Genomic DNA, 19,773 nt, shown 5'->3' with positions numbered 1-19,773 from the left:
TGTATTTTGGCATACAGTGTGGCATCCTGTGTGTGTGTGTGTGTGTGTGTTTTTTAGGGGGGGGGGGGGGGGTTAAGCCATAGGAAGATTATTAAGCTTTGACAAGTTCCTGCTGAAATGTTTCCCATCACGTTCACCCGGAAGCAGCAGTCAGATTATAAGATCCTGCCATACTGGGCCAGATCAAAGTCGCATGTAGTCCCAGCATCCTGTCTCCCACAGTGGCAAGCAACGGGTACTTGCAGGAAATGTGTAAGAAACTGGGCCTGGATAGAGTGGCTCACCCCCCACAACCCCCCACTCGCTGTAAAACTCAGATTTACCCTAAGCAGAAGTCTTGCTATAGTGATGATGAAAACCTGGCCCTTTTTTTTTTTTTTTTTCTTCCTAAAACTGTCCAGTTATGGGGTGAGGAGGGGAGAGAGTCCTGTTAGTTTAACTAGAAACCAAAAATAACAGAGGCATGGTGTGCCTTCACTTATTTTCATCCTGCCCGGGGTCTCCAGCTGAAAAGCACTTCAGGAACCCTCGGTTGGTGGTCTGGAGTAGGACGAGAAGAGGAAAGACCACAGGCCCATTAACCATCCTCTCAGTTTAAGTGGAGCCATTTCTGGATGATGATGATGATTTAAAAAAAATTGTTAGCCGTTCTTCTGCAGTGAAATTAGAAGTGAGTGAACCATATTTGAGTACACAAAACGCTGTGCTCAGTGAGAAAAGTCATCAAACAATGTGGAAAGCCGGCCCTATAAAAACTCAGTAATGATGAACCCCTTCCTCTCTCAAAAAATAATGTATTCATGCATAACTTTTTTACATAAAGTACTGTGGCTGCTGTTAGTCAATGTGAATGCACAGAAATCAAGGTTAACAAATAAAAACATATATAAGATACCTTTTTATTGTACCAACTTAATACATTAGTCCAATAAAAAGGTATCACCTTATATATATAATTTTTTTTTATTTGTTAACATTTATTTCCATAAACTGTTTGTGCTTAAAAATGATCTAAAAGTGCCTTTGGTCATTGGGTTTTTACTACTCGTGCTGCTTATTTCTATCTATAAGGCTGTCAGCTGTATAGATGTACAGAGAGGGTCCCTGTTCTAGGGAGCTAACAGTCTAATGAAGACAAATAGGTTATTAATAGTGCTGTCCTTATTAATATGTTTTGCTCCTGGAGAAAGACAGTTATGGTCTAAACACCGTTGTGTTAAGAAGCAGTCGCTGATTTGCTTTTAATGAACTTGAACATTGTTCTGCACCAAAAAAAAAAGATGGAGGTGGGAAGAGAAAACCCTTCTGCCTCGCAGGGTAAAACGGCGCCCTGCTTTGGCTGGTGCTTTTTCCCCAGCCTTTTGTGCTTATTTGAAATCTCCGGGCCCGGTGTGTGGTTTTGAATTCCGCACCCTTGCAGTAATGTGTGGGGGAGGGGAGGGGGGGGGCAGTGGTCTGCATTTTCCTGCGCGTGGGAGGCACTGCTGCAGTAAATTTTGGAGGCGCCTCTTCCCTTTCTGCATGGATGTGGTCCTGGCAGGGGGGAGGGAGGCGTTTGCCATGCGGGCACGGCGGGAGAACCCGGGGGGGGGGGGGGAGCTGGGCCAGCAACCGGGCTCGCGAACCTGGGCTGTTGCTGATGCGGTGATAGGAGCGCCTCCCTCCCCCCCCTCCATTAAAGTGGCAGTGACAGCTGATCGCAATGGCGCGCTCCGATTGGCCGGAGCACGCAGCTTTTTTTTTTTTTTCCGTTTTTGGGTGTAGGGGTCTTCCAGGGAGGCTCCCAGTGTGCACGGAGTTGGGGGGGGGGGGGGAGCGACGGAAGTGAGAAATGATTGAAGGGACGGGGTAGGGGGGGGGGTGCCCCTCTCCCCAGATGCATGCGATTGCCGCCCCCGCGACACGAAGCGGGCCGAGGCCAGACCGTGGCTGCTGGCGGCGATTCATGAGCGTCCCCCCCCCGGGGTTTTGCACGCCTTTCCGCCGTGGTAATCGGTAGAAAGGCGGCCCGGTGCGGTGCACTGCGGCTAATGGAGGTGATGGCGGGACACGTGGAGTGGGGGAGAAAACACGCGTGCGAGAGAGCTCACGTACAGAAACAGCAACCAAAAAAAAAAAAAAAATCAGGCTAAGTCAATTGGAAAATGTACCACTAAGTGACGATGTGTGCTGTGCCGCAGGGGGCTCTGCGGGTGTAAATGCGGCGGCGAGGAGACGTGTCGGGTGTCTGGTACCCCCCGCCGGACACCCCTCCCCCTCCCCCAAAGTGCTTATGTAAACTCCGAGCGGAGCGAGAGCCAGCAGAGAGCTATTTTTAGCAGGGCTGCTGCAGTTGGGGGAGGGGGAAGGGCGCTGGGTCACGTAGGAGGGCAAATGAAAGGGAGGATCCCTGCGCTCGGCCGCTTTCAAGGCTGGGTCACGTGGCCTGGCGGCGCTGCAGCATTTTCACGGGGGACGAGAGCCCCCATCTCCCCCCCCCTCCTCCTCCTCCTCCCTCTTTGCTTTTCTGAAATTTAAAAAACCGAGCTCGGTGCGGGCTGGCGTCCGGTTTACGTCCTGCTGCGGAGAGGGAGAGGTGCAGGGTCACAGTAAAAAAAATTAAAATAAAACAAAGATCGCCCGTCCGCTTTCTGGGGATGCACAGGGCGTTTTTTAAATAAAGACGTTTCTGCATAGGGCGCTGCGGGTTGCCTGCCAGTACGTGTTTAGAAAGGACTGGCACTGCAGCGGTGCGTTCTTATCCTGCCAACATCTGCTTTTCATCTTCCCCTAGCCTGCCGTCTGCCAGGTGATGCAGCATGATGTTGGACTCCATTTATATATAATATATACTTCTAGTTTTTATTTGCACGCACCTTTTCTGCTGCTTGCTGAAAGCATGGGAAGCATAATAGTCAAAGGTGGGAATGCTAAGTGGTCTGGAAAAGGTCCGCGGTGCCTTTGCATTCCTGCTATATGCAACTTCACTTATTTTTGTTTTTTTAATTACATAACATAAGACCAATTGACCCTATCAAATGTGTCTGTTCACTCCTGCCCATGCTGCAAGGATATATCCCAGCTGCCAGCCATAGAGCAAGATCTTGCCCCCTTATCCAGGGCAGAGGTTGTCCTCTTCCTCACTGCCATGCCACCAACAGGGTTAGATGAGCTTAGAGACCCTCTTCCTGTCTGCACCGCACCCAGCTCCCCTACTCTCCTCACGTCTAAACTCGAGGGGTTTGTAACCATCTAAATAACTCCTGGTGCGAGCGCGCCTATTGTGTCCATCTGCGCGTTCTGCATCCTTTTGTCCCCTACATGGCCTGCCAGACAGACCTGTCTACGAGAGCACCTGCATTTCCACTATGGCTTCTAGATGTACAGAGCATGAGAAGTGCCATGCTAGATCAGACCAAGGTCCGTCAGGCCCAGCATCCTGGCTCCGACAGTGCAGCCTGGGTTGCAGGTATCCAGCGGATCCTGTCTGTTTCCTGTTACTGGATAGCAATAACATTCTTTACTTTCAAAGAGGACTTGGATTCAGGTGACAGCCAACACTGGACCATGCCTTTTATGGTCAGGGGTACTGGTACGCAGGCAGTAGGGAAAAAGCACAGGCCTGCTTCTACGGCCAAGTCCAAAAGCAAAGCACGTTTTACAGGGTAAGCAAAGACTGCTCACCCTGTAAAAATGTCGCTAGTAGTATTACTGCCCTTAACATAAGGCTTGGGGGTAACCCGCACGGAGCGGCAATTACTACCATAAGAGACTTGCTGGGCAGAGTGGATGGACCATTTGCTCTTTTTTTCTGCCATCATTTCTATCAGGCCCATGCAGTACGGTGCGCTCAGCCTGCGATTGGCCGCGCGTTTTCCACATGCATCTATTACCTCTTATACGGTTAGGGGGTTTAGCGTGTCGAAAATGCGTGGCAAAACCCCCTGCCTCCCCCCGAAAACGAATAGTGCTCATCACGTGCAAATGCATGTCCATGAGGCTGTTAGTTAGTCCCCAGGATACTGAAAGTAAAATGCGAGGCCGTGGCTGTCAGCGGGTTCGGAAACAGACACTGGTAAAATAGTCTGACCCGCTGACAGCCGCCTCTACCGCTAATAAGGACAGGCTAGGGTCGCGCTACTGTCCCTGGCACCTCCTTATTAGCGCACCACCTCATTTAAATACAGAATCGCGTGCCCAGGAGAGGTGGCTGGGTGCGCGTCGGGAGAGCGGGCGCTCAACACGTATCGGGCCTGTATGTTAACTAAGTAATGTTTTTTTGTGGATTTTTCCTCCGGTAACTTGTCCGAACCTCGCTATGCTCGTCGCCTTGATCGCGTCCCCTGGCACCAGATTCCACAGCTTGATTATTCGCTGAGTGGAAAAGCTGCTTTCTATGATCTGTTTTAAATCTGCAGGATGTTAGTTTCATGGAGTGGCCCCTTGATTTAGTATTACTTGGCAAAAGTAAATTTATTTACCCGTTCCGCCTCACTCATGGTTTTATAAACTTCTATCCTGTCCCCTCTCAGCCGTCTCTTATCCAAGCTGAGGAGCCCCTGCCGGCGTAGCCCTCTCCTCGCAGGAGAGAGATCCTCCATTTCCTTTATCATTTTTGTCGCTCTCCTCTGCACCGTTTCTAGTTCTGCTCTGTCTTTCTTGAGATGGGGGCGACCAGAACCGCACGCCAGTGCTCCAGGCCTGGTCACAATACGGTGAGGCAATATATTTTTCGTTTCATTCTCTGTTTTTCTTTTCAGGTCGTTTTTAACATTTCTGTTTGCTCTTTTGACCGCTGCTGCTCACTAAGGCGAGGATTTCAATGCATCGTCCACAAGGACTCCCAAGGTCCTTTCCCTGGACCTGGGTGACCTCCAGTAGTGAACCCAGCATCGTCCAACTGCAGTGGGGATTATTTTTCCCTGTGTGCATCACTTTGCACTTTTCCACATTAAATTTCCTCTGCCATTCAGTTGCCCGGCCTCCTGGTTGCACTGTTCTGTACCTTTTTCTCCTCTTGGGTAGTGCACCAGTGAAAGAAAACTTTAAAGTTAAAAAAAACATCCCCAGTTTGTCAGTAGTAACTGCCATTTAGAATCGCTGTAGACAGACTTTAACAGCATCTCTTGCCATCCTCTCCCGCCACCCAAAAATAACATTTATTGCTGCACTGGAACGATTTGGAATGGTCCATATATGAGACGAATAAACTCACATGTAACTTACAGATTTTCCAGTCACCCTTGGGACAGTATGGAAAACTGCTCTTTCAATACATAGAAATATGGTCAGCAAACAGTTTGCAAGTGTTCCCCCTTTTTATTGCACTAATTGTACTTGTGCCTAGGATTTAACTCCTGATTGGCAATAAATGCATGTCAGTGGTACGGTTAATATAAACCTCAATGAATAAGAAATCCCCACCAACCAAATGAAATATATCTTTCTATTAACTTCCAGAATTTATTTGTCCAAAACGTATAGAAATAAATACACTAAAATCACAACTCAATCAAAACAGTGTTATTGTTTGCCATCCATGTTACATGCATATGCCAAATACAGAAATGTCAAATGCTATCTAATGCATTTTTTTGCATACTAACCCCACTAATCCTTCCTTTTTGGCCACATAACTTGTGATGAATGTTAGAATGATGATAATGAATTTGGTTGCTGTGATTTTGCATTAAATCGAGCGCTCATAGGTAACTAAAATAACTGTAAAAATTTGACTTTGCAAAAGACCTGGATCAAGGGAGAATTTCAAACGAGGGGTAACCAGATTTTGTGTAAACCATTGTGATCTTGTTTTGGAACGATGGTATATAAAACGCCTAAATCAATTAATAAAATAATGTAATGTAATATTCTTTTTGGCAAATGCCAACTCTCCTGCTTGGGAAAGCCCCTTCAAGACTTACAGCTCAAAGACAGGTTTTGGGAAGAGCGAGCTGCAGGGGGTTATTCTGAAATGAGAATGGTGGGAAATACCTTTCTGGCAAAGGATTGTTAATAAAGGGCATTCCCATTAAAACTGGACAACTTAGTAACCTTCGTGTGGAACTGGAGAGAGGGTCTCGAGATGAAGACAGAAATCCCCAAGCTCCTGTAGTGGGGCGGGGCGCAATCTTGCTGGTGAATTTGGAAGCAAACTGGTTGAGCAGAGACTGCCTGCTCCCAGGAAAAGGGGGAGCTTAAAACCAGGATGTCGTCCTGTGTGTGTGCAGGAGACAAAGCTTTTCATGGTGTCTGGCCTCACCAGGAAGGCTCCCACGTTTTACAGCAGATTTGGAGACCTGTGCAGCACATCCCTCTACTCTCTCTCTCTTGTGTCTGGTGTTTTCCCATCCAAGAGAAGTGTCGCGGGATGGAAGCGCACCCATCCAACGTGATGGTGATAGCGCCGTCCTGGTTTCCCGAGCTTGTGGAAACCTCGGTGGTGGAGCCTTTCAGACTTCCTCTAGAGGGTATAGTTAAACCGAGGGCCCGGTCCTTCCTCTGAGCCCGGAAAAAAAACGACCTCTGATGGCTTTTAGAAGGTCTGAGGCCTCCGCTAAAGAAAAAACAGCTGCTCAGGCATAAAGTGCAAGGTTTATTAAAAATTAAGGAAAGGTTGAAAGTGTAAATAACCGATTCCCATCTATCTGTTCTAAACATCTCATGATCTTAAAGACCTCTATCATATCCCCCTCAGCCGCTCTTCTCCAAGCTTGAACAGCCTTAATCTTTTCAGCCTTTCCTCATAGGGGAGCTGTTCCATGCCCTTTATCACTTTGGTCGCCCTTCTCTGTACCTTCTCCATCGCAACTATATCTTTTTGTAGATGTAACCAGAACATACAGAACTCCAGGTGTGGCCTTGCCATGGAGCGATACTGAGGCATTATGACATTCTCCATTTTTTTCTCCATTCCTTTCCTAATAATGTTTAACATTGTTTGCTTTTTTGACTGCCATGGCACACTGAGCTGATGATTTTAAAGTATTATCCACTATGACGCCTAGATCTTTTTCCTGGATATAACTCCTAATATGGAGCCTAACATTGTGTAACTATAGCATGGGTTATTTTTCCCTATATGCATCACCTTGCACTTGTCCACATTAAATTTCATCTGCCATTTGTATGCCCAATCTTCCAGTCTTGTAAGGTCCTCCTGTAATTTTTCACAATCCGCTTGTGATTTAGCAGCTCTGTATAATTTTGTCTGCGCAAATTTTATCACCTCACTCGTTCCTTTTCCAGATCATTTATATATATATATTGGAAAGCACTGGTCCAAGTACAGATCCCTGAGGCACTCCACTGTTTACCTCTTTCCACTGAGAAAATTGACCATTTAATCCTACTCTCTGTTTCCCGTCTTTTAACTGTTTGCATTCCACAACAGGACAGCGCCTCCTATCCCATGACTTTTTTAGTTCCTCTCATGAGGGACTTTGTTAAACACCTTCCAAATACACCACACTTACCAACTCACCTTTATCCACATGTTAACCCCTTCACAAAATTGCAACAGATTTGTGATGCAAGACTTCCCTTTTGTAAATCCGTGCTGGCTGTGTACTATACAATGTCTGTCTGTATGTTCTGTGATGTTATTCTTTATAACAGTTTCCACGATTTTTTTCCCGGCACTGAAGTCAGGCTCACTGGTCTGTAGTTTCCCGGATCACCCCTAGAGCCCTTTTTAAATATCGGGGTTACACTGACCACCTTCCAGCCTTCAGGTACAATGAACTATTTTAATGATAGGTTAGAAATTACTAGTAATAGATCTGAAGTTTCATTTTTTAGTTCTTTCAGAGCCCTGGTGCATTACCTGACTGGAGTTTAAATATGGATTTGAAAGTGCTAGTGAAGCTGCTTTTCTTGAACCATTGGATTCCTTTTCCTTCTATTTCTTCACAGAACGGTTTTCCTGGTGGAGCTCGGGGTCACGAGAAGCCTTCAGCAAGCTGCACGCTCTCGCTGATGAGGTGGCTTTAAGCTTTGTTCCCAGCTTCATTCTTCAACGTAGGTTGCGTTTCCCTTGAATCGGGGAAGCTGGATTTGCCCCAGTAAAGAGCAGTTTATGCTCTCAGGTTGTTAAAACTGTAAACACCTCAAGTTTCTCAAAAATCAAAACAGCTGCTCCTTTTTTTTTTGTTTGCTGCAAACAAGAAGGATAAGCCCTACACATCCGTTAGCCTTTCAGGAGAGGTGGTTTATAGATATGGAAAGTAATTAGTCAGATGGATAAATAATTGTACCTTCAAGGCTTACAAAGAGAGGTTTGAGGCAGGGTGAGCTTTTCAGCCCCGAGCTTCGGTAGCGTTCGCATCCTCACAGCTGGAGTGTGTGGATTTGTGTTAAGGCTGCCACTTCTGCATACCCACCTGTCAGTACAATTAAAGGGATCAGTGGAAGCCACGTTGGGAAGGATAATTCTGCAAATTTATATTTAAGTCGCTTGAGCAGAGCACTGCTGAAGGAAAGGTCTGCATTGTACAGGCTGGCAGAAACAATTTGAGAAGTCGTCTTGCATGCCGTAGCCCTCTTGTAGGTCTGGACCACACCCATCCTGGTGAAGATAAGCGTAGGCTGTTTATAAGTGTGGTGTGGGTTTATGCATATATTCAAACTTGCCTCGGTGTTTCTTTCTCTGGGGAAGCCTGAGCGCGGTGCAGCTTCATGTAGGATCCGGGGGGGGGGGGGCTCTTCCATGGATCAGCTGTCATTGGTCCGCCGAGCCAGCAGGTGGCGCTGCACTCTTCAGGCATAGAGAAAATGGAAGGTCGCCAATAAAATTCTTTATCTTTGTAGGCCTGCATTTTTTTGGGAAATACACTTTTTTTGAGTGTGTGTTTTTGACTCGTTACTGCAATAAATCTTGGCTCCAGAAGGTAGCAGTGCTGGCTGATCCGGGTTCTAGATAATTCAGTTGGCAGTCACAGCAGACATTTTCGTTGAGAGCTCACTTTGTGTTGTCTGATTTGTTTTTTATACCCGAGGTGGTGCAAATATTTAAACAATAACTTTTTAGAGTCTGTTAAGAATTAAACTTTTTTTAGGTTTTGCCTTTTTCCACCGAGACGAGGGATAGTTAAATCTGTCAGCTTGTTACAGTGGTGCAGTCCTGCTGCCTTTCAATTTTTTGAAACATTTATTCTGCACCTCCTTGAAATACCAAAATGCCTGTTACCAATAGCTGGTCTCTACTTTCATCATATTTGGTTGCTGGGCTCAGAGGGTAGGAGGGGAGAGGGCGTCCTGGCAGATTTCTGTCTGAAAAATATGCTGAACAACATTAGATAAGGATCCTGTGCTAACTTGCTCCTCTTTTTTGTTTTCTTTTCAACTTCCAGTCACCTTCTCCGCTTTTGAAAGGTGATTGTTTCCAGAAGAGCTTGGTCTTGAACCCTCTTGTGAGCAGAGGCGGCCAATTATACCAAAATATGTGTCGTGGTTTTTGCGATGCAGACACAAGTCTGCTGAGGAACACCAAACTGACTTCCCTCAAGATTGCAGGCCCCTCCGTGGAACCTCAGAAGTGGGAAATCGTGTGCTTTATTCCCCAAACTTAAAAATAAAATAAAATGGTGATGGGGGGGGGGGGGGGGGAGGAATCTTATAAATAATTTTGTCGACAGTTAAAATGATGCGGCCTCTGGAGATCAGGGCTCAATTGCTTACTGCTGCCTACAGGTCTCTCCTGTCCTGAACAGAAACGCAGCACTGAGGGTGGATTACATTCTGGGAAGGGCGGGATGGTGACACATATATAAATATATATATATTTATTTATTTATTTTTTCTTTATTACCTTAACCTTTTGACTAAAGATTGAAAATATTGTAACCATGGATAGAAAAGTGACAGTAGAAATACAGCAGCCTATCTAATCTGCCCCCCTCTGCAATCCCTACCTCTCCTGTAATTTTATTGAATTGTAATCCCAGATTGCAGAAATGCAAAGATAGACAAAGGAAAAATGAGCAGAGTCCCTGACTGGAAGAAAACCTGCAAAGTTACCAGTATGTTTTAGATACAAACATCACAGCCCGAGCTTGTGATCCAGCTGGAAGCCTAGTGTGAATGGATAGGGTCTCCTATAATGATTAGTAACCAGAATTTTTATTTTATTTTTTTAACCTCTTGCAGCTATGTCAGCTTGCCACAGGAGCTGCACTCCCTTCGAGCCTAAGATGTGAGCTGTAGCTCAGCTTTTCCCTTTTCTCTTCTGGGATCTGTATTGTGAAAAGCTCCTCTGACAGCTGCGGAGTCTAGAGCTGAGTAAACTCGGACAGGAGAGAGATTTCAGGGATGCATGCAAAGCAAGAGAATTGCGCCAGGCAGAGGGGATGGCTCGCACACGCCAACTGGGGGCAGTTATCTGAAAAAGGTCCCGAGTCCTTACTTGGGACCGGCAATAGTGTAAAAAAAAAAATATTATTTCTGTGCTGAAGTTTCTTGAGCATTGAAGCTTAGCGTTGGCAGCAAGGTAGCTGGATGTACGTGGAGATTCAGCTTTCTCCAGTGTGAAAATAAGTTTTCCAATTTAGTCGAAAGACATTTGCTTAATTCAGCTGGTACAGCAGTGGCTTTGCATTATTATTTGTTAGTCATAGAGTGCCATCAGTGTACACAGCACTGTGCATTTGTAGGGATCTGTGGAAGACTGGTGGTTAGGGAAAATGAATGGATAGAGCGTGCATAATGAGTGAGGGCTAAGGAAGAAAAATGCAATGCCCGGGCAGTTCAGAATGTTTTCCCAGAGACGAGCCGTGGGTTTCAGCACACGCCTCGCAAAAGAAGGTCTCGGCAGACCATACCAGCCTTATGCCTGGGGAGGAGGATTTGAAGGGTGATAACTGGCAGTCACTATGCCCGGGAGTACTGATGTCCGGGGGGGAGGCAGGGAGAGGATTGTGCGAGGTACCAGGGTGAGATGGGGGCAGCCTCCACAGGGCCTAGAGGAAACCCCAAAGCTAAGCCAGTTACTGGGTTCTGAGGCGATGGTTTGTTTTTTTGGGGGGTGTGCAGGGTTCTTGATTTTTATCTGAATTGTAGTAGTTTTACCGGTCAAACCCCACAGTGGTCAGAAATGTTCCAGTAATTCTCTGAAATGGCCCCTGAGCACTGCACGGCGAGGAGGGATAGGACAGTGCTCAGCGTTTCCGCTGCTGGATGGATTTTGAACCGTGAAACGGCCCATGCTTAACGGCGTCATTTATCCAAATGCAATTAAAAACATTCAGTATTGTTTTTAGGGATTTCTATAAATAGCATGCATCTTAATCCTTCATTCCTTCCCTCTCTCTAACCAACAAAAAGGCCATTGTATGGCTTCAGTCTCTTTCTGGTGCTGCCAGCCTTTAGAGAAAAAGGAGGTTCACTGAGAAGAATATGCAGTGACGCACTTGGGGCGTGTCGAGAAATTTTAGTAACCTGCGTTGACTGCTGTCAGGAATGCTTGCACTGTGAAATAATCCACCGCCCTTTGGAAAAGTACCAAAACACCTGAACTGGCTGTGAAAAGTTGTCCGGCCGTCCCTCTACCTTCGGCCGCTTGCCCGTATGTGGCCGCCATGTTGTCCGGACAGACGGGGAGAAGAGAGATCTTGGCCTCCTGATACCACGGAACAGTCGAGGGTTGTGGAGCCCGCGTTCCATTTTCTGTTACACAATAAAAAAAAAAACCCAACAACAACAAAATAATACAAATTAAACTACATCTGACTCCTGCAAGTCCAGTATGCGTGTGCTGACGTGCACGGCGTTAGGTTCAAGAGAACGACTGATCTTGGTCCTGCTGAAGTGCTGCACCTTGGGGTGTGTTGGGCACAAAGCAAGGCCCGGGTGCTGTTAGCATTTGGAAACTCTCTGCTTCAGAGCACACCCATGCAGTGAGGCCGGTGCAGCCGTCCCGTTGCAAGCGGGGAGTTTGTCTATGCACAGTCGGGGGGGGGGCAGTGTCTGGTAACCGAGTCGAATTGCCTGGTTTGTCCTGGAGATTTTATTTAAAAAGCATGCTTCCAGTACCGTGGCTGCAGTACCACTTAACTAATCCTGCTCCTGCACCCGCTTTTCTGCTCGCGAACCAGACTCCAGAAGGCAGACAATCGCAGGATTTCCATTTATATTACACAGCTGGGATAGGAGGCTTCCGCTTTCTCGGTTGGGCTGGAAAACACCTGCCAGCAAGCCAGTTCTGCTGAACTCGCCAGGAACGCTGATTTATTTATTTTCAGTGAACAAAAGAAAATGCATGAACATTTTTTTAGCAGCCAAATCAGAGTATTTTAGCACTTTTTTTCCCCCTTGCGGGTTGTGTGCTGAGTCTTGTGAACGCTTTCTTCACCTTCCACAATGAAAATGCAAAATAAAATTAGCTATTTGGCTGGCGGTCTGTCTAGGTTGTAGATGTTGGATTATTTATACTAATATGCCACGTTTTGTGTTCTGGAAATCCTCAGTGTGCTGCTCGCTGAGTCCCCTGGCCTTGCGTTCTTCTGAGAAGGATCTGATCAGAGACAGGTTCAGATGTCCTTTAAACAGGTTCAGAGCAATCCTTTGGGGGGGGGGGGGGGGGGGGAACAAGAAAGACAGATCACGGTGATGGCTTTATATAACCCAAGAGAAAGTTTGTAATTTTGAGTCTTGTGCGTTTCCTGGCGGCAGCAGGGATCGTGCCCTGCGGGGTGAGCCCCCCTCACTGAATCAGTACAGGTGTGTGCCAGTCGAGGGCTACCCTGGCGTGGGGGGGCTGTGAATAGGGGCCACCACAATGGTAGCCCCCCCCCCCCCCCCCCCCCAGCACTACGACTTCATCATTCCAGGGCCCTGCTGGAATTAATTTGCCTCGGGCCCCACATCCTCCTCGGGTAAACCTTGGCGCAGCCCCTTTTTTTTTATCGAGGGGATGGTGTTGGTCTTCAGTCCACTTCTCATTGTTGTCTGGGATATTTGGGTTGGTTTGGTGGGCTTAGGTTGGCACAGCTGATTCAGGCTTATGTGGCTTTCTTGGGTCATTGTGGTGTTGCATAAGTTCCAAGACACAGGGCCTGGCTTATTTTAGGGCTTTCTTTTGGACTTCCCTTGATTTTGTTTTTAACCAATGTGGTAAATAGTACGGGTCTAACGCACTAGGAAGTGCTGAAGAGAAAAGGCAAGCCTCTACCGTTTTCTTGATCACTAATGACTTGAGAACAGGTTAAAATTAATAGCCCGCCTGCCTTAGGAGCTTCACCAGGTGGTGGCAGGGGTCTCTGTTTCAGACGGCAAGGAAATGAGCTCCAAGCTTAGGGTCCCGCAAACTTGCACCCACCTTGTTGGGAAGAGAAGACAGCATGGACTCTGCTACTTAGGCCAAGTTGAGGTTATGCATTTGGATGTCAGGTAAGCAGATCAATGTGAATTTTTCCAGTAAATAGGCATCCGATAACTTGGTTTGCATATCAGCTCTGTAAGAGAGAAGTGAGTTAGCTCAAAAGGGAATGCCAACTTCCCTTCTACTTTCTGGATTAGAGAACCTGTAACTGTTTTGTGACATTTCCACCGGTTCGTGCCATGTAGGGCAGAGTTCCTCAAGATGGTCCTGGAGAAAGCTTAGCTGGATGGGATTTCAGGATAGCCATAATGAGTAGGTATGTATGAGATCTGCATACAGTGTGAGCTCTGCTTGCAGATCTCTCATGTCATGTTCATTGTGGCGATCCTGAAAACCCGACTGGCTGGGGGAGTATTCAAGGACAGCTTGAGAAGCACCGGTGCAGGGTGTACAGCACCACCTGCTGGCTCAGCAAGCCTGTGCCACGTCCTGCCCGGAATCCGTCTTGCTCCTTCGGGCAACTGTTGGTCTGCTGGTGTGGGCACCTGGGCCCAACCTCCATGGATCAAAGCTCCTGTGGTGGGAAAGAGAACTGAAGGGAATGGGCTCACCCGGATTTAAAGAAAAGCCATTCAGAGCCTTTTGAACTCCTTTAAAAAGATGGATTTTGGGGGATAGGCCCATGGAGAATGCAGTGCTGGGCAAACAGTGCAATTCCTGTAGAAATGGGCATGACTTAATGGAGCCACATTGCAGGTTGCCATTTCCTCAGCAAATATGCCCAGCGATAACATGAAATGGGCTGAAGAGGATAGTCACGGCTTGGAGTCTCCCTAGGATCCTTTGGGGTGCAGCTTATGACACCATATCTTTGTTGGCCAGTGGCATGACGTGTACAAGTCTCGGTGGTACGACCGGAGCAGTGGTTGATACAGCTGTTCTCTTTAAGGCACATCGGAGGTTACCTTTTCAGGGGAGCCATCTGGCTCACATTGTTCTACGAGTTAGTCTCAATGTTTTTTGGGGTTGGTTTTTTTTTTCATGCTGACGTCTTCAGAAAGGATTACTGGGAGAGATTTACCTTCATGTCTCACTGGAACTCCCAGCCCCAAAAGAAAGGGGGGGAGGTCAGCTGGGGCTGGTTAGGGCTCTCTTCAAACAGAATTCCTGATGCCCAGATTGGAGAGACCAACTTCAGTGGCATTGGAAGATTTGATAACAGGTTAAATGGATCTTGGCTGCATCCGAAAAGATTGCAGATTAGTTCCATACCCCCCACCAAGATCAATGTCCTTGTGGTCGAGCATACCGAGAGAGAGAGAGAGGAAAAGAGGCTGTCGACATGATAGCAAACCCTGTCCCTCTAGCAGAGTTGCTTAGGAGTCTCCTCCAACTTCTTCATAGTGCAATAATTTAATGGATGTTGTCCACTACTGGACTTCAAAAGACTGAACAAGTTGATGGTACAAAAGACTGAACAAGTTGATGGTACAAAAGACTGAACAAGTTGATGGTACAAAAGACTGAACAAGTTGATGGTACAAAAGACTGAACAAGTTGATGGTACAGAAGACTTTCCTAAGATAACTGTCCACAGTTTAGTGGATCACACCCAGAGATTTCTCAACTATGTATTTGTGAGACGTTGTGTGTTGAGAAGTGCTTCCCTTTTCCGGTAATCAAGGTTGTAATATCTCTCTTCGATCCTGAGAAGTCAGCCATTGTAGGGTTTGGTGTCACCTAGGAGCAAGTTTAGACCCGCAGGAGGCATGGTGAGTTTACCAGGATGGTTCACCTAGGAAGAGGTAAGGTGGATGAGCCGACCAGTGGTAACAGCTTCTGGTATTCACAGAGATTGCGTCTGTACAGAGCAGCATCACTTTTTTTTTTTTTTTTTTTTTTTTTTTAAATAGCGCTTTCTCCATCTCAAGATGGATCCTCTTGGGCTCCCCAGGTTAGAACTTAAGAACCACTCGAAACAGCCGAATGCTCTGTGCCAAATCCATTTGATAAGCTTCCACCGATTTATTAACAGATCTCCAGTGCACTCTTGCCTGATCTGACCCACATAGAAACATAGAAGTGACGGCAGAAGAAGACCAACGGCCCATCCAGTCTGCCCAGCAAGCTACGCAGTTTATCCATTTTTTTTCCCCCCTTTTTTCTCCCTCCCACCCGTCTCTATTGGCTTCCAGCACCCTCCGGCCCCAATTCCCTTCCACTCCTCCACCAATGCAGAGAGCAGCGCCATCCTGGTGAACATCCGGTTGCTACCCCTGATTGAGCTGGCACAGAGCATTCGGCTGTTTCGAGTGGTTCTTAAGTTCTAACCTGGGGAGCCCAAGAGGATCCATCTTGAGATGGAGAAAGCGCTATTTAAAAAAAAAAAAAAAAAAGTGATGCTGCTCTGTACAGACGCAAATCTTCCTCAGACAGAGAGGGACATTCTTGAAACTCTGAGCTCAGGGAGTTGTTAAAAAAAGATATATGTGAAGGTTGCAGATATGAGAGAAATGTAACATGTTAGCAAAGGGTTGTAAATTTGGACACTTGGATAAAAGTAATGTAGTTGGATGAACGGGAATTGGTGAAGGAGTCCGGATATGATGGAGATCTTGAAGATTGCTCTGCTGCTGGAGGATTGTCACGGCTTCTAATGCAACAGATTGGTGCATGGCAGCTGCTTTGACCACGTAAACCGTGAGGTCATCAGTCTGTGTGTTTCATTTGGGGAAAAATGGAGTTTGATGCTTTTGGGGATTTCTATAGCTTTATTGGATTTGGATTTTGTATCTGGAAATGCATGAATAAAATGTGTTCTTGATTAAGATTACAGCTTGTGAATAGAAGAAAAGTAATAGCTTACCCTCCAAAATTAAATCTTAGGTATTCTAGAGAATTAAAGAATTGGGGGTTGGGGGTTTTTTTTTGTATGCTTTTTTTTTTCTCTACTGAAGAGTTTATTTCATTGGCATGAACGAGAAGCAGGCTTCATAGTGCTGTTTTTGGCCCTTGCCAGCCAAACCTAAATATTCCTAGAACTGCTGTTTTTCACTGGGAAAATAATTTGATTTTCTCAGATGTCCCTTTCTGAGCGACAGCGCTCGCAGTGTAACATGCTAAAGATTTTACTGAAGTACAGCCGGGATCAGAGAGCGATAAAGGTCTCTCTCTCTCTCTCTCTCTGGGGGTGGGAAGTATTACTCAGAATTGTTTTCTTAATTCCATTTCATGTCAAAACGTAAAACTGTGGATAGAAAAGCAGAATTGAAAATCCTATGTTTAACAGGAACACACACAAATTAAACGGTGGCTCCTCCTGATCACTGGTCTCTGCATCCTCTTAAGTTCGTCTGAAGAAACTGGTTTGGAAAAGTCCTCTGCTCCCCACCCCTCCAAAAAAAAAAAAAAAAATTTTTAAAAACGAAGATGATGGGGAAAGGCCATCTACAGATCTGGATAGACAAAAATAATGCCAAATAATTCTGTCCGCAAAGAAGCTTTATATAGAATAAAAATTACCAGCTAAGCGGAGTTATTTTTTATTTAATTCTTTTTTTATTTATTACGTTTTAGAAAATCTTGGAAAAGAATTAACAATAATCACAAAAACTGTAAAGGCGACTCGCGTCCTCTTAACAAAATGTCCTGATCACTGTAATTAAGGTCACATTCTTGTCAGGGAAGAGCGATTTTGTTTTCGAATCGGCTTTAAATAATTTAACCCTCCGTGGCGCTCCCGAGGACCTGGCTAAGTAGTGCGTGACTTTCCGCGCCGTTCTGCCTTCCACGGTGGCGCGGGGGATGGGCCCTGCCGCAAACAGAAGGGGTGTGTGGGAGGATGGCTGGGAAACAGGTTCTGATCCGGAGCCGCACGGTTCTCTCTCTCTCTCTCTCTGCTTTCATCGCTTCAGAATATTAAGAACACGCGAAGCGAGGCGGGGGGGCGTAAAGGGATCCTGTGGGCTGACGGTGCTGTTGCTGGGGTGCATGCGTTAACAGCTTTCTTGCATTTTGCAAGGGATTTTGCTGGGGGCTTGGTGCGGCTGGCTTGGGTTCGGAACCTCTGCTTTTCTGTTCCGTGTTTAGACGCATGTACGAAAGAATTGCATTTTGCAAACCTCACGCTTGCAAATTGTATTTTTTTTTTCTTTTGACGTTGTGCTATTTTCAAACATGAAATCACTGCTGTTCAGACCATATTAATGCATAGTAAATTCTGCTTCTGTTTTTGATTGTGAATCTGTGCTTGCTGGAGCCACTCGTCCCATCTGATTTTCTTTGCCGATGGACTTCTTTCAGTTGTCGGTATTGCGGGAGCATAGAATCCACCTGAAACAAATAAGGTTTATCGTAGAAATATCGCCAACAACATTTTAGTAGCAAAATGACATTGTTTTTAGTTATTTAAATCCTCTAAGAGGAAAGTTAAATATTCTCTATCGATGGGGGGAGTCAGCCGTGGGATTGTGTTGAGAACTAAACTTGGTAACATTTTTTACATAACTCTCGGGCCCACACAGAGAATTGATCAAGGTCACGATACTAAAAATGGAACATTCTCTCGCCTACAGTGCAAGAAAAAGCTTTTGTGTAAAGGAGCGGCAGATTCCTCACAAATATGAACGTGAGCCTTCTGGCTCGCCTGCTCTTGTAACCCCCCCCCCCCCCCCCCCCCCCCCCTTTTTCGTTTTATTCCCTGGTCACGCTTCATTTACTTTTGTTGCACTTTTTCCGAGGCAAAATTAAAAGTGGCCAAATCACTTGTTTAGTAAAATAATGGAGAATCCACGCCTTAGTTGTTGATGCTTTACCTGGCAGCTGTGCGTGTTGTATGTGGAGTCCTCGTGGACCTGTACGGCTGCTCCTTGATTTGCAGCGGCAGGGGTTGGCAAAAGCTGGGTGAAGCCTTTAGAAACCGTAGCAGTACCTTTCTAAGACTAATTTTTGCTTTTTTTTTTTTTTTTAGGCTTGATATGTTTTTAGCTGCCGGTTTTCAAAAGGGAATGGGGGCTGGTATCACTTACAGCTTCGGTGCGTGGCCAGCTTGGGCTCGCTTGCTTTTAGAGATCCGAGTTCAAATCTGTCTTAGGTGCTGAACCCTCAACATAATGCTGCATATTTTGGAACAGGGTTGTAGAACGTATGAGGTCCATTTCCATGTTTGCACGCTGGTATCCTGCAAGTCAGTACTAAAATGCAGGCGTGCAAACAGAAACGAAGTTTGCTTTTAAAGTAATTTGTGTGGGAGAAGCTTGTAAACTTAAAATTCCTTCAGCTGCAGAAGCCAAAAGAGAGAAGGCACGGCAGATGCGCTTGCAAGCGGCTGTGAGTGTAACCTCTCGTAGAAAAGTAACTGCACTGTAGCAGAGTCTGAGGTGTGTGAAAATAAACTTTGAACTGCAGCAGAGACCGAGGGTGCGGAAAAGTAAACGGCGAAGGGGAAAAAAAAAATGTTTCCCAGCCCTGCCGCTTAAGTTACATTTTACCTTTGCAGGCTCCCAAAATGCCTGTTCCTATTTTTATTTGCGGAGCTGGGGCTGGGCTGGCCCCGCTCCAGATGTGTCTCAGAAGATTTGGTGCTGATGGTCTATTTATAGCACTGTGGTTCCATTGTCATGGCAACCGAGCTGGAGGCCAAGGCGGCTGAGAGCTATTTCTGGCCCCTGTGCTGTAATGTAAAACTGATTGGGAAAGCTCTCCTATCCTAACTTTAGATGGGAATGAAAGAGAGAGAAACGGCTTGCGGCTTTCTCATACACACGCAGGCTTTTCTGCCTTCTCCTTCAAGCCTCCGAAATGCAGTTTGAATGTGTGTGATAAAGATGCAGATGTTTGGGTTTGAGAGAGCTTGGGATTTAAATAAAAACATGTGGAGGTAGGATTTCCAATCTAGGCCCCTGTTTGGGTGCTTTTGTTTGTTTGTTTCTGATGGCAACCACACGTGAGCGGCGCTGGTGGACGTAATGTCATGGGCGGATTGAGGCCGCCGATCCCTTGAGCTGTGTTTGCACGCGCATGGGGTCGTGAAACAGGCGTGCACAGGAAAAAGGAAACCGGAATGGTGCACTAGGCTGCTCACAAGCTTTTTTTTTTTTTTTTTGCGTGCACAGGAAAAAGGAAACCGGAATGGTGCACTAGGCTGCTCACAAGCTTTTTTTTTTTTTTTGCACGCACAGCCCACCACAAATTTAGAGGGGGAATATTGGTTGAGACTGGTGCGTTATGCTGAATATTGGACCTGTAACCTTGATTACTACACGGCTATTCGGTGTCTGTGGAGTCGCCCTTTTTCAACTTTCCTCACTGATTATTTGGGCTGTAATTGGACTTGTGGTGCCCCTCCGCCTCCAAGTGGATGGAATGCGCCAGTGTCATTAAAATGGACTTGCACGAAGAAATATATTTTCAGAACTAATCTTTAAAAAAAAAACAAAAAAAAAAAAACAGTTTGCATTAATGTATTTCAAATCCTAATT

General features: G+C 46.2%; 1 protein-coding gene and 1 long non-coding RNA gene across 4 annotated transcripts in view; one reads left to right on the top strand and one right to left on the bottom strand.

The window, feature by feature from the left end:
- The window catches only part of GNAS (GNAS complex locus), a 290,919-nt gene that overhangs the window by 225,359 nt on the left and 45,787 nt on the right, over nt 1-19,773 (top strand). The window lies entirely within an intron of this gene.
- Nucleotides 17,395-18,808, bottom strand: LOC115096467. Its single transcript, XR_003858082.1, has 2 exons — nt 18,109-18,808; nt 17,395-17,626 (listed from the first exon to the last, which is right to left on the bottom strand). It is a non-coding gene; the product is annotated as an uncharacterized LOC115096467 (long non-coding RNA).

Source organism: Rhinatrema bivittatum, chromosome 8 (genome assembly GCF_901001135.1).
Source record: "Rhinatrema bivittatum chromosome 8, aRhiBiv1.1, whole genome shotgun sequence".
NCBI classification, from domain to species: domain Eukaryota; kingdom Metazoa; phylum Chordata; class Amphibia; order Gymnophiona; family Rhinatrematidae; genus Rhinatrema; species Rhinatrema bivittatum.
The sequence above is the reverse complement of the archived record's forward strand: the minus strand, read 5'-3'. Positions and strand labels throughout refer to the sequence as shown.